Source organism: Equus caballus, chromosome 7, assembly GCF_041296265.1.
Source record: "Equus caballus isolate H_3958 breed thoroughbred chromosome 7, TB-T2T, whole genome shotgun sequence".
NCBI classification, from domain to species: Eukaryota; Metazoa; Chordata; class Mammalia; order Perissodactyla; family Equidae; genus Equus; species Equus caballus.
The window spans coordinates 61,954,283-61,980,401 of record NC_091690.1 but is presented as its reverse complement, the minus strand read 5'-3'; the positions used below and the strand labels follow the sequence as shown (position 1 = coordinate 61,980,401).

Here is a 26,119-nt window from a genome sequence, read left to right as displayed (position 1 = left end):
CCTGGCACCTCCTCTCTCCCAGTATGTTGAGTACCTGTGGTATCAAGCACCCAAGATGGCTCCCAATGATCCATGCCTCCTGCAAGTTACACTCTTGTCTATTTCCCTCCTGCGTTGTACCTTGGTTGGTCTACGTGAGCAACAGAAAATGGCAGAAGTGATAGCATGGCACTTCTAAGATTAGGTTATAATCTTGGGTGATCTCTCACTTATACTCTCTCTCTTGGATGACCGCTTTGGGGAAAGTCATGTCTTGAGCAGATGTATGCAGAGGCCCACATGGCAAAGAACTGAAGCCTCCTGCTGACAGCCACATGAGTGAACTTGGAAGTGGATTCTCCAGCCCCAATCAAATCTTCAGAGACTATAGCCCTAGCCAACATCTTGACCCCATGAAAGGCCCTGAGCCAGAACTACCCAGCTAAGCCATTCCCAGGATCCTGACTCTCAGTATATATGTGAGATAATAAATGCTTGTTTTAAGTAACTAAGTTTTGGGGTAATTTGTTTTGCAGCAATAGATAACTAAGACAGTGCCCCTTTCTGTGCTTCAAGCATTCTGCTCCTCCCCTGTCACAGCACTTACCATACTGTGTTGTAATGACCTGTTTATGTGTCTGACTCTTCCTCAGACTGTGAGCTTAATGGAAATCATGTCTTATTGTCTTTGTACCCTCATCACCTGGCATGTGCTTGACCCATAGCAGATGGTCAAAAACCTTGTTGGACAAATAACTTGCAATTGTATAGCACATTAGAATTGACAAAGCATTGGTGCATTCATTCTCTCATATAGTCTTCATGGCAACCCTAGGAGGTAAGTACTAATATCATCCCCATTCAACAGTTAAGGAAATTGAGGCTTGGTGACTCGCTTAATGATCTCAGAGCCAGTAATTAATAAAATCAGGACTCAAACCAAAGTCATCCAATTTCTAGTCTATGTTCTTTCCTCTGCTTCAAACTGCTCTTCATTTAGTTTAGGGAGGTGGGGTGAGGGTAGGAGAAAAATTAATCTGGAGAAGTGGGTGCTGTCCAATCATGGATGGAGCTCCACAGAAGGGACAGTGGACAAGAAAGTGGTTCATTTATGAATAGGCCAGTTCTCTGTGGGCCTTCCCAGCACCCCACATTCAATATCTCATTTAATTCTCACAAAAATCCTAAGATAAGAAATCAGTTGTTTTTATTCCCACTTCACAGATGAGGAAACTGAGGCAAGATCTCACATATGTTTAATAATAGAGCTGGGACTCAAGCAAATGTATTCAAATGTCTAGCTAAAGGTTCTTTTTGTAAAACTCAAACTGCTTCCTTTTCCCAGTACTGGACATCTGGGTTGGGAGTCCAGATAAATTTCTGATTCCAGCAGGAAAACACAGGGCAATTATCACAGTCTCAGATGATGAGCAGATATGACTAGTACAAGGATTCTACCTGTATGGCTGTGTCCCACTTCACCCTCATGCTGAGCTCCAGTTACTAATTCTCAGGCCCAAGGTCAAAGGTTTCACAATATCCCTTTTATCAACAAAAGGAAATAAGCTGTTGTGCTTAGAGTCAGTTTCAGTTTGTACATCATTAAAATGGGAAAAATAATCACAGAGATGATTATATGAGACGATGTGTGTAAAATGCTGGCATGTAATAGGTGTTTACATTCTTAATTTAATGCTTACATTACTAGCATATAAATACTCTTCTCCCTTCCAGCTCTGTCCTATATTTCTATAGGATATTTTCAGGACAAGAGCACTCATCCTTTTGTGAGCCTCTCTTCTCCCCATAAGCTGAAAGCTTAGCAGTGGCAGTGGAAAGTAGAAGGAGAAGAAACTTCTGAGGGCTCTGCGCACAGTCTTCAGCCTGAAGGGAGCTCTGCAGTGGGATTTCTGCTTTATGTCAGCTGAGCAGTGGGGCAGAAAGACCTCCATCCTTGGAGGGCAGGTATCATGGTGAAGAGAGGAAGACCCAGCTGTTCTGTGGGCCCTAATGGGATGTGGCTCAGGGCTGCCTGACGCCTTGCCTAGTTGGGTAAATTTTGGCTGTTCACTTCCATCCAAGAGACCTTTCACCTTGAGGCCTCAGTGACCAGAAAAACATCCCAGAAGGCAGTAATTTCTTATTCTCCAGGGAGGCAGGGAGCAGACAGTTTCTGGACTGGATATGAGGGACAAACCCATGAACTGTGAGAGGGCCTCCATGCTGAGGGCTCCATCTGATCCCAGGAAATGGAGGGCTGGCTCCATGTGCTAGAAGACCCAGCTTCCTGCCAAGAAGAGGATCTCGGCTTTGTCCCCATGAATGCCAGCATTTAGATGTGCCTGTCTAGGGTTTCATGGATGGGCTATGGAGATGCCCAGGCTCCAGCTGCAAATTGGAGTGAGCCTGTCTCTTGCAGTCCTATTCAGTGCAGTTCAGAGCAATTAAATGGCCAAGTGAGAACCTACCAGGTGCAGGCCTTTGAGGAAGCAGATGATGTTGTGGAAAGGCCATGGGCTTTGAAGTCTGAGAGGCTTCAGTTTAAATGCCAGCTCTACCACCTACTAACTGTGACTTGTAAAAGATGCTTAACCTCTTTGGGCCTCAGTTTCTTTATATGTAAAGTAATTGTAATAGTAATGCCTGCTTTGCAGGGCTGAGATAAAGACTAAATGAAGTTATCATGTTTAAGGTATGGAGTAGTGCCTGCTGCTGATCAGTGCTCAAACTATTCTTTATTATTAGGTTTCTTGGGGAGATGGAGGAGAAGGGAATAGTAGCAATATTTAGGGAGACAGTGCATGTAAAATTCACTATAACTCATTTGATTTTTTTCAACCAGTATACATTAGAAAATCTCCTAAGTGCTAGCAACTAAAGTGGAGATACAAGAATAATGACCCCTGACCTAGAGGAACTCAGAGTTTTGCAACTGAGATGGATGACTAAGCAACTAATTTCTATCAGGGTTATAAGTAGTATGAGAAAAACAAGTGGAAATGCTATGGGAGCAGAGAGGAGGAGGAGCTGACACTGTTGAAGGGGTTAGAAGAGGCCTTGCTGAGGAAGCGGCTCCATTGGCTGAGTCTTAAAAGATGAACAAACAGGAGGTCACCAGGTGAAGTGAATGTGGAAGGTCATTGCTGATATCAGAGACAATGTATGGAAAAAATTCAAAGACATGAAAGAGCTTGGTTAGGGGTATGGGACCATGGAGTAACTGGCTATAAGGGACATGATAAAGGGCCATCAGCCTTGAGAGATACTATAAAGACCTTGCTTGCCTGCTAAGGAGTTGGGACTTTGCTCTGGAGGCAACAAGGGGGTTTTAAAGCGAGATTAATTTGTTTTCAGAAAAGATAACTGGGTGGAGGATGGAGGATGGAGAGCAAAGGGGAAAGAATGGGAGACTGGAAGCATATGGAGATAAGAAGCTCATCTGGGTTACGTAATCAGGAAGTTGGTGGGGGATCAGGAAGAGAGGCTAGACCTCCTGGCTCCTGGTTCAAGCTTTCTTGATTAGATTGCTTCTCCTTCCACATCTTTGAAACCTGCCTACTAAGCAAACCTTGCCCTAAAATTGCAGTGCACATGTGAACGGGAAAATAAAGCACACAATATTGCTACTAGGTTTGAATTGGACCAAGGCACCTGATTTTTATCCATGGTTTGCCACAGCGTTAAAATATGTTCAGCAGTTTTCTGAGCATCCACTCCCTGAGTCTGTATTCCAAAAGAGAATGCAGACCCTTATTGATTTAGGCCAGTCGTTCATCCATTTGTTCAATCCATCTATTCATCCATCCATCCATTCACAGAACCATGGAACCATCCATCCATCCACAGATATGTATTGGCAGTTATTATGTTCTAGTTTGGCTAAGTCCTGGGGATACAGAGGTGGAAGACAATCTCTGCCCTCAGAGAGCTCACAGCCTGGTGGAGGGGGGAGACAGAAAAGTAAATAGACAGGGACAATCCAGTGTGATGTGTGTTAATCCAATGAGAGAGATGTACTAATTGCTCTGGGAGCTTGGAGCAGGCATACTCAACAGTCTGAACCATCAGGGAAGGAGGGGACACTTGTGCCAAGCCTTGAGGGGCAAAGAAGAGGTCACAGAGGACTCTAAGTAGACAGAAGACCACATGCCGTTTGGGGCTACAGTGCAGTGATGGGAATGATTAGAATTTGAGAACTCAGTAGTCTTCCTAGTCCTGAAGCCAGACACATGCTTTTCTATTTTAATTACATAAACCACATTAATTCTGATTTAACTTATGACTTCCCTCTGGTACCGCACTATACAAGACTAAGCTAGTGCCCATTTTCCCCCAAATTACCAAATAAGCAAAGTTTGCTTGGCAGTTTCTGACCTCCTCTTTTAGTGCCTGTCTTAGAGCACCTTCACCTCTGGCCTCAGTGCCCTAAGTTGTTCCTCCAACAACCAAGAGCCCACTTCAGCCCCTCCTGGTCAGTAGCCCAGGTTCCCAGTCTCTGTCCATCCTCACTCACTTCCCTATCAAGTCTTAGCTTGTGGGTCAAATTCTGCCCAGCTTTACATTGTGAAACTGGAAGGTTACTGTTCACTCTACTTTTTTTTGTAACTACTAGCCAGCTTAAAGCATTCACCTTGTCAGAGGTATCTGCATTCGACGTTTTCTTTCCTTACCTTTGTCCTCTGTAAGGTGCATGTCTTCATCATTCTTCCACTCATGGTTTTCTGTGACATCCCTTTCTCTGAGGTCATCTCCTACCTTCCTGGCAGCCCCATAGGTAAAGCTCTATCATGACACTTGTCAAAAACACAGAGTTTGAACTGTCTCCCTAGTTTGGTCTTCACTAGACTAAAGCTTTGTGTCCTACTCGTTTTTCTCTCCCCAGTTCCTGTACATAGTGGTACTAATAAACATTTGATGAATGAATGAATTAGTAAAGGAATGGACTGAAGTCTCCGGAGCACACTTCGGCCAATGGAACTCCACTCTAAAGGTAGGAATGCCAAGCTTAAGAGGCAGGTTGGAGAACCAACTTTTGAGACTTTCAGTACCACTCCATGCTACAGGCCAGCGCCTACTTTGCCTCTGTCTAAGGTTAGCCGTGAGAAAAGAAATGCTGCTCCTGAGAATAGGTAGAATGCAGCATCTTATACCTTAATTTCTTTGAACTCTGTCTGGCCTAATTTCCCCAGGCCCATTTCTGTGGGCCTGTGCTACTTTGTATGGCTCTTATTCATGAACTAGGAACTATTAATGACACACCAGGAGCTGATATTATACTTGACCTGAATTATGTTTTAACATTAATGCTGTGAAATTTCATGGAAGAGAATTAAATTGAAGTTAATACTCTCTAAAAAGAAAATGAGTAGTCCCTGATTTATTATTAGAAAAATCATGGCCTTTGGTCTGAATTTTTTTTCAATTAAAATCCAAAAATATTTAAAAGTCTGACTGACTAGCCATGTAAAGCATATGCTGAGAGTCCTCAGCCAAAGTCAAATATGAGAAAAGTCAAACAGTGTATAGGAAACAAATAAATGAATCACAGTGTTGGGTAAACTGCTGTTTGGCACGAAACCATTAACACAGACCAAGAAGTATCTCTGCAAAAATGTGAGAAATGTCTATGGAAAATATCTCAGAAACAGATCTGAATTTGACCTGAAATCTTGACTACAACTGAACTTTGTACTGCAGGAGTAGCACATAATGTTTTCCTTTAGTACAGATTTGATCACCAATTTATGCATGGATTCTGGGTGAGGCTGCTTCCTGTAGAGTGAGCTGTACTCTGTGATAGCTTTGGTCATCGTTGTGCATGGCCAGCTGGAGCCAGGCTGAGCCACCACCATGGAAAGCAAAGGTGACAGAATCTGGCTGCTTGGAGTGGTGGAATGAGGCCAGGACTAGGAGTTGAGAGCCCTGAGTCAAATAGCTGTACACCACATGTGACATTCTTTCAAAAGCCCTGTGCTTACCACAAGCATTGGCGTGCAACTGACTATAGACTGTTTAGTCTAATGTCCAATTTGACATTTAATTACAATAAGCTTCTTTATTCATGGAATAGCTTATTTCATGATTAAAGTCGTCTTGTGACTATTAAGGATGAAAAGGGAAGAAGGACTTGGGCCTAAGTTTTCCAAAGTCTAGTTTTGTGTGATAAGTTCTAGGCACAAAAGGAGCTACAAAAAATGAGCAAGCGCAAATCCTCTCCTCTCAACAGTGTAGAGTCTAGGAGGAAACATAAGACAGGGATATTATATCTGTAAAATAAGACAGAAGGAGAGAAGTAATGATAGCTAGCATTTCTTAAACACTCACTATGGGCAAGGCAATATTATAAATGCTTTACATGTACTGGCACATTGAAACCTAACAAAAACCTTATCAGGAAGGTATTACCATTAGCTCCATTTTACAGATGAGGAAACTGAGGCTTGGAGAGGTTTATACTTGCCCAAGACTACAGCTAAGGGGCCAATAGGAATTTGAACTCAAGTGACCCTGTGTGCCTTCCCACTGTGTTATTCTGTGTGCCGGGGACCACCTGAGAGGTACATTCCAAAAGTGTTCTGGGAGCCTAACTGAGGGAATAATTCACTGCACCCAAGGAGAAAGATTACCCACACTTTATGGACAGGTGACATTTGCACTAAGCCTTTAAGGATGGGGAGGATTTGGACGTACAAATATTGGCAGTGAGAGCGGAGGAAGAATTCAAAGAAAAAGAAGTGTTTTCAGGTTGAGAGCAGTATTAGTAAAACATCAAGTGGTAAACACACAGGATCTAAGGAAACAGCCAAGATCGGCGTGGTCGTGTCAGAATGTGCTCGAGCAAAGCAGTGGGAAAAAGGGCAGAGAGGGGTGAGCTGGAGATGGACCTAAAAGGTTTGCTCATAAAGAACATCTTTACTAACCTGTTCCCAGTTCTTGCCAAATTGATTAACTTATTACCAAACACCACTCTCAGAGAGAAACTTTGACAATACAAATGAACAGATGAGAAAGTTCAAAAAAAGTCACTTTCCCTCAGGGACCAGCAAGTGCAAGGGGTCTCAAGTTCTGGTTGTTTGTCAGCTAGAATATCCTTCCAAATGTTCCAGGTCAGCTATACACTGTCGAACCATTAGATTAAAAAGTGCACACATCGTAATATTGGATGGTGTCAGATTCTTGGCAATAATCCTTGATAATCATGAAGGGCCTTAGTACTTCTTTAAAAATAATTGGGATTTGACTTACTGTTGTAGCTATGCAGGTAATATGTAATTAGAGTGTGGAATAAGTCCATGTACTTATTTTAGAATTGGTAGGGCCTTTAGAAACCATGTAGTCTAGGCCCACTTACTTTGCAGAGGAAGCCAAAAAAGCTTAAAAGGTTAAACAGACTTATCCAAAGTCACCCAGCAAATCAATAACAAAATTACTTTTTGAACACAAAATTTTTGGAAAGTAAAGCAAATGCTTTCATACATTTATAAAATCTGCATATGGATGTACCCAATGTTCTGTTGTCCCACCACTCATCCATGAATCTTTAAAATTTGGTTAAAACGCAATATCTAAACAGGAAGCTTTAAAAAATGTTTAACACAAATTTTCTTGTACTTACAAATGTGATCTTTTTTTAAGTATACCATGCTACAAAATAATTCAGTAGAGATATTAAAATTAACAATAGCTGACCCTGCTTGAGCTCTTGCTCTGTGGCAAGCATTGTGCTGAGCACTTAAAATGCATTTTCTCATATTGTTAGGACAACAATTCTCAGACAGGTACCATTATTATCCCCATTTTATGGTTGAGGAAACAAAGAGATTTAGTGACTTGCTCAAGGTTACACAGCTCGTGATTACCAGTCTGGACTCAACCCAGGACTGCCTGACACAAAATTCCATTAACTGTTATAATATGTGACCTCCATAGCCAGTAGTGGATGCTACTTACCTTTTACCAGGAAATTTACATTATCCAGCCAAGGTGTAGAAACTAGAAGATTTAATTTTTAAGAATTTTTACTGTTACCTGAAGGCTTCTAAGTAGATAACACTTTTAAAAGGACTTCCTATCTGTGTCACAACCAACCATCTTTGCTGGGGAAACAGACCACCTTGGTTTATCACACAGTAAGAACGTCAGTGACTATTATTGACCAGTGCTGTGGCCATCAAACAGCTGCCCTGCAATGAATGAAGTCTACTTGGTCAGTCTGGGACCCTAGGCAGGAGTGTAAGGTCTTGAGGGGTTGTGCTTCGGCTGGCCTAGGGCCCAGCCTTCTGCCCCTTCTGGCACACCTGTCGTCCCCCTGACCACAGGCCCCATTGACTGCATTTAAGAAATGACCTTCGGGTGAAAGGGGTGATTAGGCACATGTGTATGGTGATGGATGGTAATTAGTCTTTGGGTGGTGAATATGATGTAATCTCCATAGAAATCAAAATATAATGATGTACACCTGAAATTTATATAATGTTATAAACCAATGGTACCTCAATAAAAAAAAAAAAAGGAAATGCGCTTTGGCTCTCCTGCTTTCTCTCTGTCCTACTGCCACTGCCCTTCTTTACACCTCAGTCAATCATGTCCACTCTAAAAGCCTTCTATATCCTCATGCATCTAACCTGACAGCTTCCAATCCATCCTCTTCTCTGCTACCAGAATGATATCTCTAAAACTGATCATGTCAATCCTCTGAACTCTTTGACGGCTTCAGGTTGCCTACAAAATAGAAGTCACACTCCTAAGCATGGCATTCACATCCTTCACAAAGTGGCCCTTCCTTACCTTCTGAGACTCAACAAATATTTAGTGAATTAGTGAATGCTCTCCTGTTTAGAAATCCTGTTAGCAAACATTCCCTCCACTTGTTATTCAACAATAAAATTTACTGAGTGTTCGCAAGGTGTTGAATTTTAACAACCACCATTTTTTCATAGGATAACGGACACACCTGTGGACATCGAATCTAGAGACCTGGGATTAGGTGCAGTTTGGGTCCTTTCTCTCTGTGTGGATTTGGGCAAGTCATTTCCCTCGTTTGGGCCTCAGTTTCTCCATCTGTGTAAAAGAAAGTAGATCTAAATGATCTCTAAGTCTCTTTCAGCCCATGTCTACATTGGTCCCTGATACCAGAATCCCCTTGAAGGAAGAACCAAGAATTTTAGCCCCTAGTCAGCCACAGATGTGAGTCCCACAGCTAATTCCTGTGCTCAGCAGCTTGGCAGAACCCTACCTTGTCCACTTCACCACTGTCTCTTGAAATCTCCTGACTGGCCCTGCTCTGAATCACAGCACTGGCATTTACATCTTCGACATAACAGACCCTGGAGCTGAGACAATGGGGCTCTTAGAGACTTCAGCTATGATCTCATCTTCTGACCAAGATTTTTCTTGGCCTATGATTGCTCAGCCCTGACCAGAAAAAAAAAAAAAAGCCCCTACTCCAGGAAGTGCTCATGCTGACTTGGCATGCTGTAGGTCTGGAATTGAAGCAGGAACTTGTGTGGACCGGTAGGGACCTTGTAGGCTCCGGTAGGAGAAAAAGGAAAAAATCCAGACAAGCCCTGGAGAAACAATTCTGAGGGCACAGAGACTTAAAGAGATGGAAAGCAGCTGACTTGGTGTGAGGGAGAACTCCTTTATTGAGAACCTTCTGTGTGCCAGGCACTTTCAGTCTGGGCTACAGCTTTGCAAGGCAGGTATTATTATCCTATTTCCAAAGCTCAGAGAGATTAGTGGACTTCTTCAGAATCACCTGACTAACAAGTAGCTGTGGGGTTCAAACCTAGGTCTCCAAAGACCTGCATCCTTCTTTCAGATCCCCTGAGAAGCCTCCGGGAGGAACTTAGGAAGTTCAGAGAGTACTCACTGGATGGTTATTTCAAGGAAATGGGCAAAATACTAATGGGATAATATTGAATCTGAAATCACCAGCACTAACCATGAGCAAAGGTAGAATTACAATCATCATACTAAATAGCTTTAGATCATAAGTGAATATTGTCCTTTGGGGGAATGCAAAATGAGGTTGTTAATTCCTTGAAGATAAATGTGACTAATAAACTGGGTGTGGCGTCAGTCATCTTGTCCACACAGCTGTCTGGGTAGGCTAATCTGTGGCTTGAGTCTCTAGCTGCTGTCTGCCCAGTGGTGTGCTGCCCTCTAATCTCTTGGCTTCAGTTAACTTGACACTTTTGCTGAGTCTGACTCACTCACTCCCAGCCTCGATTGTTCTGTACCAGTGCAGCCTTCTTTTACAGTTGGCCTACTTAGAAACACAGGATGTTAGTGTTGGAAAGCAGCTACCTTAGAAGTCACCTAGAATAACTCTCTCATGTCACAAATGAGAGAATGGGCCTCAGATGAGATTTGGCCATCTCTCAACTCCGGTCGGTTTAGGTGTGAGGCATGATGGAACCTCAGCCACACAGGGCCTGTTGGGCAGGAGGAGGAAGCTAGGATCAAGCAGGACTGAAGCTGGCAATGTTAACTCTGCTGCAGGATTATTGGGCCGGGGTGGGGGGTGGGGGCCAGGGAGCAGACCTAGCCCCTAGAATAATGGGCTGGGATAGGGAAGCAGAGTGTCAGGATTCCAGCCGAGCAGTCTGGAGTTCGGGGCAGGGCTTCTGACCCAGCGGGGAAATGTGCTGCTGGAGAGGGGAATTAGGCTGAAGGTCAGTTGTGAGGACTGGACCAACAGGTCCAGGAGGGTGATGGGGCATAAAGAGAAAAGTCTTAACTCAGAGGCTATCAGGGTGTGCAGGGTTCACCAGAGGCGCAATAAAGTCCAGATTAGTGGCGGCATTCCCTACTCCCATGGTGGGTTGTAGCTGATGAATTTCTCACACTCCTCAGGAAGCCTCCAGACTGCAGCTGAAGAGAGCAAGCGACTCCAGATCATAGCTGGGAAGCCAGGGGAGACAGCACTGAAGTATTCCATCCATTCTGCCTCCTAAATGTCTCTGGGATGTCCCTTTCCTCCATTGCTACTGTCATCATCCTGAGCCCTGATCATGACTCACCTGAATCATTGCAATAGAATTTTAGTTCATCTCTTATCCTCTACCTGTACTCTTTCTAAAAACGTTCTTCTCATTGTCATCAGAGCAATGTTTCTATGACACGTGAGGATGTCACTTGCTTTCTATAAATGTTGGATGGCTTATCATTGCCTAGCAGCCATTCTCAACTGGGTTTCCATGTGAGAATCAAGTCCTACAGAAAATTATTTGAGTGACTATTTTCTCCAGGATCGTATATAGCTAGTCTCATTCTATGTATACAGGGGAGAAATTGAGTTGTCCAATGGGTGCATTATGTCAAGAGGGCTGAGTATTCTTGTGGAACCCTGGTTGAGAAGAGCTGGAGAAAATATGGCCCAAATGTCTAAGCCTAACGAGCTGGGTCCGCACAACCTCAGCCCAAACTTCCTTCTAGTTTCATCTCCTGCCCTCCCTACCAGGCACCCTGTGCTCTGGCCACACCAAACTCTTCCCATTTCTGCATCACACTATTTTGTTCATGTCTTAATGTTGTTCTTTCCACTTGATTTCCTTATTGGCCTTGTAAAATCTTAGTCATCCTTCAAGGCCTAGCTCAGATGTCACCTCCTTCTCTCTGAAGTGGTACCTCTACAACCTTTGAAGGTTGATTAAAATGTTCCTTCCTCTGTATACACATATTATTTGTATGTGTGCTACTATATAGCACATTGCTCATAGTTGGAGGTTTCCTTATTCATGTGACCTACAAAATTTTGAGTTTATGCACGGCAGGCAACATCCCCCTCTACCACCAACCTGAATAGATGTTTATCAAACTGAATGGCCCAGTGCTCCCTGGATAATCAAAAACAATGCTAATTCCGGAACACAGGACTCTTGACATTTAGTCTATCGTTGTTTGGGTTTCTACACATGACAGCAACTAGATCAAACATTAAGTATGCCAGTGTCAAGTATGCAGCTGTGTATGGTGATAGAGTGGACTGGGAGAAAACATCCTGAATAATTATTGACAGACTGAGAAAGGAAGAGCTAGTAGGCTCTACTGGGAGGGGAGATTGGAGCCAGGAAGATTTTAGGTAAGGTATAGGAATAGACTCAGGAGTATGCACAGGGCCAACTTTATAATTTCTTCCAGAAACAAGCAAAGAAAAAGGAGGAGAAACAGTTGGCGGTGAGGTTAAGCGAAGGACACATACATCAAGAACTGATGTCTGAAATGACTCATTAAAGCTCAAATCTGATGATAAAGAGAACTTGCATTTGCATAGTGCAGAATACCATCACATACATGATCTCATTGAATTCGCAGAATAACCATGTGGCAGGGTGTGAGGTGGCGGGGGGGAGTGTGTGTGTGGGGTTGTTATAGTCCTCCCTGTACAGAGAAGACGACTAACGTTCAGAGAGGAGAAGTGGCACGTCAAACACCCACTGTCCCTAAGTGATGCGGCTGGAAGTAGGAGGCAGGCCTGCCTGTGTCAGGGTCTGGAGCCACACTCACTTTATTTGAGAACAAGGAGGCTGCTCTTCTGGTCTAAAAGCTGAAGGCCTTTTTATGTCAAAATAGGATGACATGTAAAGGTTTTTCTGAGCTGTGACTCAGAGGGACTTTCCAGAAACTCAAGACTTTTCTAGGCTGCTTTAAAATGAAGATAGAAAACTATTAGTCAGCTGACTTTCAGGGAGTTAGCTGATACAGAACAATTCTCGGCTTGAACTGGGCAAAAGTCTGACTTGACTAAAGAATCTGGGGCAGGACAGAAAAGCAGAGGGCAATTTGTTTTTACCTGCCTGCAGCTCCAGGGGGTATGGGGGGCAGCGGATGAGTACCCTGCTGCTGCACTTTTTGGTCGGCTTAGGATGGAGACAGAAAATGTCGTAAAGATGGAGTGGAAAAGTTGGGACCACATGAGGTCACTCAGCTGGTCCTCCCCCTCTCAAATTTATCCATGAACCTTGGAAACTGTGAGACCTTAGAATATAAATACCACTAACCAGGCTCTGCAGACGTTCCTTCTGTCGTCATTTGGCATCTTTGGTATGCACTTCCTGTCACCCCAACAAAATGGTGAGACCCTCAGGGGCACAGAGTTGGTCAAAATAACTTTGTACCTCACTATCTAGTGCTCTGAATATATAAAACAAATTTCAGGAAATGCCTTTTTGATTAAAATAAGGATTTTTCGAGTTTATTAAAAACTTCTTTTATGTGACTCTACGGGATGACATTCCTTGATTTCTCTTCAAAAGTTACCTACATAGTTTTTTTTAACCCTCATTTATTCATTCAGTGCTGGTATTTATAAGGTCCACGATGTGCTAGGTGTTACTAAATGTTAGGCCCTATGCGTGGAATTAGAGTTTGGTGTGGTTGAGAGAGATTATCTAATTCAACTACCTCATTTTAACAGTGAGAAAATGAAGGTCCAGAGAAGGGTAGTATTTTGCTGAAGGTCACACAGCTAGTCCATGGCAAAACCAGATAAAGAAAATAATTCTACTTTTCAATTAAGATCCTGATCTGAAGTTATTCAGGAAGCGAAGAAAAGCATTATCTTCCTTCCCTTCTGTCCCAACTCAGTAAAGCTTTCTTGGCTTCTTGATTATTGGAGAAAGTGAATGTTTTCCTACCCTGTCTTTTCTGGAACTGAGCGTGGTCTGTTGGTAATAAACTAGTTTCCTCATTCTCTGGAACTCCATCTTCTATGTCTTTTGTAAGCCCCCCTCTCCACGGAGGCTCTCGGTCTCATAACTGGACCCCCAGGACTAGAAAAAAACATGCTGCCTGAGTTTTACTTTTTCATAAGAAGCAGAATATGTTAACTCTGTGTCAGAAAATACCAGGAAGTTCTGTTTCACTGTTGTCTAAAGGATTCATTCTGTACGAAATGCTGATAATGTTTGTGTTAGAGAAACAGAACCAATAGGAGAGATAGATAGACGGACAGACAGATAAATAGATGGATAGATAGATTTTAAAGAATTGGCTCATACAGTTATGGAGGCTGGCAAGTCCAAAATCTGCAGGTAGGCCAGCAGGCTAGAGAACCAGAAAAGAGTCAATGTTGCAGTTCAAGTCCAAAGGCAATCTGCTGGCAGAATTCCCTCTTGCTCTGGAGAGGTCAATCTTTTGTTCTGTTCATGCCTTCACCTGGTTAGATGAGGCCCACCCACATTATGGATGGCAATCTACTTTACTGAAACTCCACTGATTTGAATGTTAATCTCATCCAAAACACCCTCACAGAAACATCCAGAATAACGTTTGACCAAATATCTGAGTATCATGGCCCAGCCAAATTGACACATAAAATTAGCCATCACAATACTAAAGGCTGAAAGTTTTACAACCCCAAGAGTCATACCAGAATTCCGAACTAGCTGTGTGAGTGTCAGCTGCTGGGGGAACCACTGGATGGAAAGTCCTCGTGAAACTCTAAGTCAGCATCAGGGGAGAAAGAAGGAAGTCTGGCGAAGATAGAAAAGCCATCACGTGGACAGAAAAGATCAGAAGAGGGTTTTGTTTTGACAAACTTAGAGACTCCATAGCCCTAATCCCTTTCCTTCTATTCCATTTCGTAGATGAAGAGGAGGAAAATCCAGAAACCAAAGACCAGATAGGGGAGACACTGCCTTACTCTTCCTTCAGATATGCCTGGCGGACATGAGTTCCAACAACCAGAACTTGGGGGCTGAGATATTTCCCCTTCCGACTCCTCTGTATGGGGAACCAAGACACTTGGCTTCATGTTTAGGGAGTTAAAGCCTGTGGCTACAGAAGAAGGTCTGTGGAGACTCTGATCATCAGTGGAGCTGCAGCAGTCTTGAGCTCTGAACACGTGCCATGAAGGGTTTCGGACGTGGAGATTCTTGTACACATTCAGCAAGTCTCCCTTGTGCCAGGCATTGTTGTAGATGCTGGTGCCACAGCAGTGGACAAAACCCACAACAATCCCTGCCCTCCTGGAGTTTACATTCCACCAGGGGAGACAGACAATAAACAATATAAATAAGTGAAATACAACATATAATATGCTAATGACAAGTGCTAAAGAGGAAAATAAAGCAGAGAAGGGGACTAGGAAATACTGAGGGATGGATGTTGCCATTTCAGTGGTAAGGTGGCCATGGGAAGTCCTCACCCAGAAAGTGATATGTGAGTAAAGACCAGAAGGAAGTGAGAGGGTGAGCAATACTGACATGTGGGAAAAGAGCAAGCCAGGCAGAAGGATCAGCTGTAAAGGCCATTGTTGTGGGTTGAATTGTATCCTTCAAAAGATATATTGAATGGGGTCAGCCCCGAGGCCCAGTGGTTAAGCTCATGCGCTCCGCTTCCACTGCCCAGGATTTCACTGGTTCGGATCCTGGGCACGGACATGGCACCGCTCATCAGGCCACGTTGAGGCGGTGTCCCACATGCCACAACTAGAAGGACCCACAATTAAAATACACAACTATGTACTGGGGGGATTTGGGGAGAAAAAGCAGAAAAAAACCCAAGAAGATTGGCAACAGTTGTTAGCTCAGGTGCCAATCTTTAAAAAAAAAAAAAAGATGTATTGAAGTTCTAGTCCATGGGACCCGTGAAATGTTATCTCATTTGGAAATAGGGACTTTGCAGATGTAATTGAGTTAAGATGAGGTCTTTAGGGTGCTCCCCAATCCAATATGTATGACTGCAGGGAGAATGCCAGGTGATGAGGCAGAGATCGGAGTGAGGCAGCTGCAAGCCAAGGAAGGCCAGGGATTGACAGCCACCACCAGAAGCTAGGAGGAGGCAAGGAAGGATTCTCCCTTACAGGATCCAAAGGGAGCATGGCTCTGCCAAAACCTTGTTTTTGAAATTCCAGCCTCCAGAACTGTAAGACAATAAATTTCTGTTGTTTTAAGCCACCCAGTTTGTGGTAGTTTGTTACATCAGCCCTAGGAAACTAACACAGCCATGAAGCAGAAACGTGGCTGGCATGTTGAAGGAATTTGGAGGCCAGTATAACAAGGGCATGAGTAACAGGAGATCAGAGAGGTTACATAACAGATGGAGAGACCATGTGGCACCTTATGGGTCAGAGAAGTGACATGAGTTGACTTTCCTTCAACAGGTTCACATATAGTTCTAACTGTGTGCTGTGTTTATGGCTGAATGGAAATGTGTAGAAGAACCCAGATTATATTCAGTAGATCCAATAATCATAAAAAGTAATGAGATAAGTGTGAAATTATATAAATACTAATACTTATAATTGAATCTTTCATTTGCTCTTTAGGTCTATGTTAATCTATAATATTATGCACATTATTTTAAAAAGATAACACTTTTATTTTCAAAAACAGAGCATTAGGTGGCAAAGCATGAACTCTCTTATCTGATCTCAATCGACCACACTGGTGGTCAACAGGGTTGTTCAGACCGTAATCTCATGACCCAAAACAGAAGTCCCAACATGTCGACCTCAGTTGCCCTTATTTCTGCCACCTAACAGATCCAGTGCCCACAGCCAATTGGTCCTATCTTTCTGGATTCCCAGGAGAGAGGGTTTGAGTGGGCTTCCTCTTGGGTCAGATGTCTACTCCTGAGCCAATGAACCATGGCTGAGGACTGGGTCACTTGGAATGGAAAACTGCCTTCCTTCCAAGCCTGTGGATGGAATTAATTTTCTAAGAATAGGATGTGACAGTAGGAAGGATATGAAGGGCATCTCTAGCACAAAAGTCCTCGTAGCTGTGGGGTTGTAGAAGAAATGTTCAACCTTGAAGCCAATGAACAGTTTTGAGCTCCTCTTCGGCCATGTATTAACTGTACAATCTTAAATGGAGTCAAAATTTTGAGCCTGTCTCCTCAACTGAAAAATGGAGATAATATCCCTACTTCAAAGGTTTGTTTTCATTCCCTTATTTTAAAAATAATTTTACAGTTTTTGAGATGGGCACTATGCTAGGCACCAGAAACGTAGAAACAAATATACAGCCCCTGCTGCAGAGATGTTCACAATCTAGTGATGGAGGCAGGTAGGAAAGCAAATGATTACAGTCCAAGGTAATATGCAGTGAGAGAGAGTACACCTGGGTTAGGTGTTCTCCTTGCATGCCCCCAGTGGGTAGGGTACGTACGTGTTTCTGCGGATGTGGGTGTGGGTGTGGTGCGGACAGAAGAGGAAGGAAAGAGAGTGGAGAACACTTCCTAGAGGAGGTAAACCTCAGTGGAGGCTTGATAGACAGGTAGCCATCACTAGGAGATAAATCTGGGGCGGGAGAAGTAGGCCCAGGCAAGGAGGGCAGCCTGTGCTGAGTCTCAAATTTGTGAAAGGGATTGGTCATTTCAGAGATGTGCCCACAGGAGAGCAGGGCTGAAGTAAGGAACAGCGTCTGGCATGGAGTGAGGCAGGAAGTGTAGTGGGATGGCTAGAGATGAAGCTAGAGAGGAAAGCGAGACTCTGATTGAAGAGGAAGAAGTGAAAGAATGTGTGGGTAAGTTCTCTGAGAACCAAAAGTGCTGCACACATAACAATGGCTAGCACTTACCGAGTGCTGATTACGTGCCAGGAATCAGGCTAAGTTCTTTCATGAATTTGCCCCTATGAGGTAAGTAATATTATCTTCATTTTATAGGTTGTTATTTGAGTAATTTTTCCAGGGTCACACGGTGTCTTAGTTTGGGATCCCCCAGAAGCAGACCACGAGAAAAAGATTCAAGTACCAGTAGTTTATTTAGGGGGTGATCCCAGAAATGCCAGTCAAGGGGTAGGGAAATGAGTGGAGAGAAGGAGGCAGGAAACTGTGTGCTATCAAGCAGGTTACCACTGAGGGCAACTGGAGCTCAGTTCCATTGGGGAATTTTGGAAGACAGCGAGGAATACTCCTCAGAGTTATTCCCACCAAGAGGTGAGGAAGCTGGGGTATTTCACACCAAATCTCCCTCTATCATTTGAGGACTGTTGCTGGGAAGTTAACTCTGGCATTCCTAGCTTCCCTTGCACAAGGGCCAAGCGTGTTTGTCACACAGGGAGTCACAGGTGTTCTCGGTAAGCAGACCTCGAGGCGTAGGGGTGAGGGCTGAGAGTTCATGAGGAGGACACTGACAGATTGTACTATGCATAGGTAGTAAGTAGGGGAGCCAGGGTTTGGTCCCAAGCAGTCTGGTTTAGGTTTTGGCAACAATATTACACTGCTTCCTAATTGGAAACTATTATGAATGTATATGTTCTATTGATACAGTACTTTTCGGAAAACATAATAGAGGGAGCCCATTGTCCTAATCAATGACTGGCAAATAACACATCCTTGATGAATATTTGTGAATATACTTAAATACTTTAAAAAATTCAATACAGGGGCCTGCCCTGTGGCATGGTAGTTAAATTCAGTATGCTCTGCTTTGGTGGTCTGGGTTCACAGGTTTGGATCCTGGGCGTGGACCTATACCACTTGTCAGCCATTCGGTGGCAGTGACCCACATATAAAGTGGAGAAGGATTGGCACAGATGTTAGCTCAGGGCTAATCTTCCTCAAGCAAAAACAAAACAACAAGTTATTCATTCAGCGTTATTTTGGTGAAAGATCCTTGGGTTGGAAATTAAGAAATTTAGATTGTAATCTGGGTTCTGCCACAGTTTGGAGACCTCAGGGAAGACATTTAGTCTCATTGAGTTTCACTTTTCGCATCTTAAAATCTTGTTTTACTACCTATCCCCCCCCCCCCCCCCACACCCTGCCTACAGGTAGAGATGTTGTGAGGATGAAATGTGATAATGGATGTGGAAACTAAAAGTACAGCAGACTGAAAGGTAATCCTGTATCTCTGTCTTGGGTTTGGATCAGAGAGAAGTTCTTGTTGGTTTTTGGTTTCCCAGGATCCAGGACCACATACTATGGACCCACCACCCATATCAGTCAGGGCTCTTGCTTGCAAATAACAGAAGCCACCTCTGGCTGTTTTAATCAGGAAAGGAGTTTACTTGAGAGATATCCGGAAGACCACAGGATTGACAGGAAGGCTAGAGAATCAAGCTTGGAAAATCGACATGAACCAAAGGAGACCACAACACAGAAACATCCCAGTTAAGATGCTGTTGCCACTCCCGACTGAGTAGTGGACAACAGTGCTGCCCCCAGCACAAATTCTAAATGGTCTCTCTTTCTTGTGCCGTTTGCTTTAAATTCAAAGTCTTGGGCAGGGCATCAGCTGGGCCAAGCTTAGATCATATGCGTGCACTTCAGCTGCCAGGAATCGAGAAGGGCAACTGTCTGACCTCTTTTCCAACTTCCATAAGGGGAAGACATACTCTGCCTCCCATGAGACCCATGTCTCATGCAATGGCAGTTCCCCTAGACAGACAAAGGGGGCTCAGATGCTGGGCAGACAATAAAAAATGTAATCCCTGACAAATGTCCTATACAAGATGCTCAAAATTCCCATCCGAGTCAGGATGTGGGGATAGCAAGGGTACTGGTTTAAAACTGGAAAAATAAGACTAGGAGAAGGTCATGGTTTATCGAGTAGCAACATTGACTTGAGACTTTTTATTTACCAGGAACTGTTCAAGGTGCTGGGTGCAAAGATGACTAAGACACAGGTGCTTACCTCAAGGTGCTCTAGATAGGTAGGGAAGAAAGATAAATAAAATACTAAAATAAAATCTGATAAGGAAGGGCTATAACCGAGACACAACAAAGTGGAAAGAACATATAGCAAGGAATTGATGCTGGGGTTCATGTCGGGGGACAGGAAAGCTTTCACAGAGAAGATGGGTCTAGATGGGTGGAAAGGGAGTGGAGGAAGGAGTGTAGAGGCAGAGCCACCTCTGGTATGGGTTGATCTTCCCAATTAATCTGAATCTGGGTACCAGAATCTGGTCCTGGTACTTCCTGTACAGTCCTTTCCTACTGCCACCAACCACGACACATATGCTACTATGATTACGGTCTAAAATTAGTATTCATAAGGTCTAAGTGTTACTAAGGCATTGTCAGAGCCAGGTTTTTCTTCCCTTGCTCTCCCCCAAAATCTCTGGTGGATAGTGGTATTGGCCCAAGCTTACTGCTGCTTCTGCTCGTTTTAGGTGTTTCCGATGCAATCAACCCTGTACTCAGTCAGTTCTGGGTTTAAATAATGGCTCAGTCACTGACTAACTATAAGGCCTCTCTGAGCCTCGATTTCCTCCAAGGTAAAACGGGAATCAATACTACTTGCCTTCCGGGACTGTTGTGGGGATTAACTGAGATCACATTTGCCAGGTGTCATTGCTCAGCGGTCAACAGGTGCTGTGATTGCTGGCTTGAAGCAGTTCTCGGCAAGTCTGGTGACGATGAGGACACCTCTCTGTTCTTCCTCTTTGACCTGAGGGGTTTCTTACAGTGGCTGAGATCACAAGAAGGAAAGGTCTTCCAGGAGAGAGGGGGCCCACAGGTTGTGCCAAAAATGTGAGAATTTTAGGGTGAAGAGGGAGCAGATATGAAGTTTATCTTGAGCTCTGAGTCCCTTTCAAAGCCTGACTCCATGATGGGATGGAGAGCCTGGCTCCTGGAGTTGAGGAAGATTTTCTAATTCCACAAGAATGATTTCAAAAACAGCCCTCCTGGCACTCAGGATGTTTGCCTCTGCCTGCTATGAAGAGGAAACGATTTACCCAGATGTGAGCTGGGTCAGGCTCCCTTCTCTACCAAGATCAGGCCTCAGAACTGGGAAGGGTGGAGGACAGCATTTGAAATGTGTGAGATATAACAGGTTGAATAACACTTGTGGAGTGACACTTGTCTTTTCAGAATAATAAGTGTGATATTTGAGGGGAATTTGCTACGGGCTGAAGCACTTTAATTAATGGGGCAGATCCAGATGTGAAAAAACTATGTGGCTTGGAACAGACACCAAATTATGTGGAGTATGAATTTAGACCTCCTTTCTGAAATTCCTAGGGTCCAATATATTAGACTCCTTTTTCTAATAAACTATGGTATTCTTTTCCAACCTTGGACTTCTGGGTAAATTCTGATCATTCATTCATTACACAACTATATATTGAGTACTTAGCACATGCCAGGTATTGTGAGGGGTGTATAGGATCTTGATTCTGATTTTGAAGAAAGAAAAAATCTTGTAAAACTTCAGAGGGCTTCTCCCTTCAAACAGTATTTGTGGAGAAGTGCAAATGCCCCCCTCCATCTGCATGTGGAGAAAATAATTTCATGTAGAATGGCTTAGTTCCGGTGTTCACTGGGCTCATCGTCTCATCTGGGGGTAGGCTCAGGAATGGGAAGATAGAGCCAGAACATGTTGCTATGGTAACTTGGCATTAACACACCTTAGCTCCTTTCTGTCGCCCCCAAATTACCTTTTAACTAGTGTACATTTTCAGAATTTGGAAAGCTTTTCTTAATTTCCACACAGTCAGTTATAAAGGCATTTTTCAAGGCATGTAGGCAAAAGGAGTGTCCTTCCCTTTTGAGACTGACGCTATGCTGGTGCTGTTTCCTCAGCCACAGTGTGGAATGGGGATCCGGATTATCTTATTCTTTTATGGAAGATTTCACTTTCAAATCCCTTTCACATATGTTATCTCACTTTTTATTGCCATATTCTCTTAACCTCATGCTTCAACAATCTGAAAGGGCAAGAAAATGAACCCACTAAACATTTATGCCTTAAAATAAACATATGAGGTAGGAACTAATATCCCTATTGTACAAATGAAGGAACTAAGCCTCAGAGGGTTTCCACCATGTGCCCAAGGTCACATGGTTAGAAATGGCAGGATGAGGAATGGAACCTAGCCTTTTAATTTCAAATCTAGAATCTTTGTGTTATACCTCGACTGACTCTCAGTCTCTTCCAGTCTTTGTTATTTTACAAAATACAGATGTATGCAAAACAACAACCAGTTTGTGCTTTGCTTTTTTTAAAAAAAAATATTTATTGAAGTATTATGTATATTTCATAAAATTCAACTGTTGTAAATATAAAGTTCAATGATTTTTTAGAATAATTTTTGTGGGGGCCAGTGCTATGGCATACTGGTTAAATTTGCACGTTCCACTTTGGTGGCCAGGGGTTCATGGGTTTGGATCCCAGGCACAGACCTACACACCGCTGATCAAGCCACACTGTGGCAGCATCCCACATACAGAATAGAGGAAGACTGCCACAGGTGTTAGCTCAGGGCCAGTCTTCCTCACCAAAAAAAGTAAAATTTTTCTAACAGCTTTATCGAGAGATAATTTACATACCATACAGTTCACCCATTTAAAGTGTACAAGTCAATGATTTTTAGTGAATTCAGAATTGTGCAATCCTCACCACAATCAATTTTAGAACATTTTTATCACCTCAAAAGAAACCCTGTACCCTTTAGCTATCACCCCCCCACAATCCTCCCATTCTCCCTCCCTCCACCCCCAACTCTAAACAACCACTAATCTACTTTCTGTCTCTATAGATTTGCCTATTCTGGACACTTCATATAAACGGTATTATATAATATGTGGTCTTTTGTAACTAGCTTCTTTCACATAGCATAATGTTTGTTTTTAAAGAAGGCCTATTTATTTATTTATTTTAAAGATTAGCACCTGAGCTAACAACTGTTGCAAATCTTCTTTTTAGTTTTTTCTCCCCAAATCCCCCCAGTACGTAGTTGTATATTTTAGTTGTGGGTCCTTCTAGTTGTGGCACGTGGGATGCTGCCTCAGCATGGCCTGACAAGCGGTGCCATGTCTACGCCCAGGATCCGAACTGGTGAAACCCTGGGCCGCCTAAGCGGAGCACACGAACTTAACCGCTCTGCGGCGGGGCTGGCCCCCAGCATAATGTTTTCAAGGTTCATCTAGGCTGAAGCACGTTAACAGTACTTCACTCCTTTTCATGGCCAAATAATACTCCATTGTGTGGATATACCACCTTTTGTTTATCCATTCATCAGCTGATGGACATTTGGGTTATTTCCACCTTTTGGCTATTATGAATAATGCTGCTATGAATATTCATGTACAAGTTTTGTGTGGGTGCATGTTTTCCTTCTCTAGGAGTGAAATTTCTGGGTCAAATGGTAACTTTATATTTGACCTTTTGAAGAACTGCCAGACTGCTTTCCCAAGTGGCTGCAGCGTTTTACATTCCCATCAACAGCATATGAGGGTGCAGTTTCTCCACACCTTCACCAGCACTTAGTGCCTTGCTTTTTTCACTTAACATTATTTCTTAGGTACATTTCCATATCCACATGGTTGTCATTTTTAATGATTACACAGTGTTCCAAAGCAGTTAGTTTGACATTGTTTAAGCTTTACTTTAAAGCTGAGGATTTGCATTGTTTCCAGTTTTATGCTTTTATAAGTAGTGGCACTAGGATCTGTACGACTTATTACTTTTTTCCTTTAGCTTATTTCCTTGAGGTATGTTCCCAAGTGGAACAAAGGGCACACATAGCTTTGCTGCTGCTTTCCAGATAACTCTGCAAAAGTTGACTGTGTAAAATACCGCCTACAAAGCTCATGCCTGCCTACTTCCTCTTAGCCTCTGCCAACAGAAGGCTTGATTGCTTTATTCATGCACACTAATAATATAGCATATAATAGAAGCTTAAGGTTGTTTCAATTGGCACTTCTTTTACTGTTGGTAAGCTTACCGTGTTTTTATGGCCATCACATAGATCATCATTATTGATCTAAAGAGGCCAGGCAGTGTGGGAGAATCTAAGGATCAAAGCAAAGGGTGGCAGATGGAGCTTAAAGGAATTTCCTGGGTGTGGGAGCATAGTTCAGTTATGCTTGATAGGATGGTTGTATCCTCAGCCATAGATGAAGAGAATGCTGCTACAATGCTGAACTGATTTAGATACCTCCTTTTTCAAACTCTCCCCTCATTTAGCATAACTCCTGGTTTTGCTCCTCCATCTGTGACCATTCTTTCTCAATCTCCTTTGAGTGTTTCTTTTTCTTTACCCACCTCTTAGAGATTGGTATTCCCCAGGATTCATTCTTGGGATTCTTCTTTTTCCATTTAACACTCTGGGCAAACTCATCCACTCCCCATGGCATGACTATGTCAATGCTGAAAACTCCCAAATTTTATCTCCAGCCCAGACTTCTCTCCTGAATTCCAGATACACATATCTAACTTCCTGCTGTATATCTCCATTTCAATGTCCCTTAGCCATGTCAAGTCCAATATTTCCCCCTCCAATCACTCCATATTTTCCCAGATTCACCATCTTTGTGATGGTAGTAACATTGACCCAATAATCCAGGTCAGAAACCTGGAAGTCACTCCTAACTCCTTCCCTACCCTACATATTCCTAAATGTCACTCAAGTGCATCTTCTTGTCTCCAAACCTATTACACTAATTTGATTCATGTTTTTGTTATTTCTCCCAATAATTGTGGTATTGTTGCACATATTAGTTTGGGTTCTATTGGTTGTAATTCTGTCACTTTAGGAAGGAAAAGAAAAAGATGTATTGAATGGATACAAGCATGGAATGAAAGGAGGAACTGAGCAATCACTGTGGAAGGGCAGTTTCCAGGGTGGTTCCAGGGACCTCAGCAGCAAGCAGGTTGCCCATGTACCCTCTCTCGTGGGTCTGCTATGAATGTGACTTGGTTCCAACAGTGCTCAGCCTCTGTATCTCTCAGTTCAAAATACTAAATTTCTGGGAGATTCTTGGGACCAGCGAAGACAAAGAGGGTGGAGAGGCTGAGTCAGGTGATGGAAACACAGCTGCTGTAGGATGACCTTCATGTATTGGAGGCAATTATCAGAGAAAAAGAGAGTGCATGAGATGGACAGTCTTTCCAGAAGTTGTCTAATACATTGCCACAATTTCTGAACTGGACTCTCTGCCTCTAGTCTTACCCTCTACCATGCCTCTTCTGCCAGAATGATCTTCTGTCTGAGAGAAAAGAGAAGTAGTGGGGAAATTATGGGCATGAAATCCTTATTCAGCCCTTAACAAGTCTGGGATTTTGAGTAATAATAATTATCTATTTGAGTCCTTACTATTTACCAACACTGTGTAGTCACTTCACATATATTATTTCTACAACTCATGACAACTCTGCAAGGTGAATATTATAATTACTGTGCAAAAGAGGAAATGAGGCTCAGAAGGAATTCATAAACTTGTCCAGGGCCCATGACTGGTAAGTTACAGAATCTACCATCTGACTCAAGGCATTTATTACAGAGCTATACTCCCTCCCTGAGATTCCCAGTTTCTTTATTTGTAAAATGGGTATAACCTTTATTTTTCAGGATTTGTGCTGGGATTAGGCAGGAAAGGCTACATAATTTGTGGGGCCCAGTGCAAAATGAAAATGCAGGATGGCCCCTTGTTAAATAATTGTTAAGAGTTTCAAGACAGCAACAGCAGAGCATTAAACCAAGTGCAGGGCCCTTCTAAACATGGGGCCTTGTGAGATTGCACAGGTTAACATCCATGAAGTTGGCCCTGGGCTTAGGGTTAATGTATATAAAATACTTTGTACAAAATAGATGCTCTTTAAATTGTAGCTATAATAATTACATTAGCTCCCTATTGCTACTGTAACAAATTAGTAGCTTAAAAGTTCACAAATTTATAATCCCGTAGTTCTGGAGGTCAGAAGTCTGAAAGGAGTCTTAAGGGGCTAAAATCAAAATGTCAGCAGGGCCACATTCCTTCTGGAGGCTCTAAGGGAGAATCTATTTTCTTGCCTTTTCCAGCTTCTAGAGCCTGCCTACATTCCTTAGCTCACGGCCACTTGCTCCATCGTCAAAGTCAGCAGCATAATATGTTCCAACCTCTCTCTCTTCTGACCTCTGCTTCCCTTGACACAATTCCTTCGCTGACTCTGACTTGCTTGGGACTGTTGTGATTACACAGGGCCCACCCAAATACTCCAGGAAATCTCCCCATCTCAAGATCCTTAGTTAATCGCACCTGCAAAGTCCCTTTTGCCATGTAAGATAGCATATTCACAGGTTCCAGGAATTAGGATGTCAGCATCTTGGGGGGACCATTATTCAGCCTACTGCAATGTTATTATTGTTATTATTTTGTTGCTCTTATGTTGCTCTCCTTCCTTAATCCTTCAGCAATTTCAGGGTAAAATTCAAACACTTGCAGGACATGGCAAGCCCACTGTGAATGGACCCATGCCTATC

General features: G+C 43.1%; 1 long non-coding RNA gene across 5 annotated transcripts in view; it reads left to right on the top strand.

Annotated features, from left to right (window-relative positions):
- LOC102148213 (uncharacterized) overlaps positions 1-26,119 on the top strand; it is a 140,907-nt gene that overhangs the window by 77,091 nt on the left and 37,697 nt on the right. For 4 of the 5 annotated variants that reach the window (XR_011441018.1, XR_011441017.1, XR_011441020.1 and 1 more), the window contains one exon: positions 4,862-4,969. This is a non-coding gene — a long non-coding RNA (uncharacterized lncRNA). Of the gene's footprint in view, positions 1-4,861; positions 4,970-14,570; positions 15,882-26,119 lie in introns of those variants that run through there. The other variant, XR_011441019.1, reaches the window with a different exon arrangement.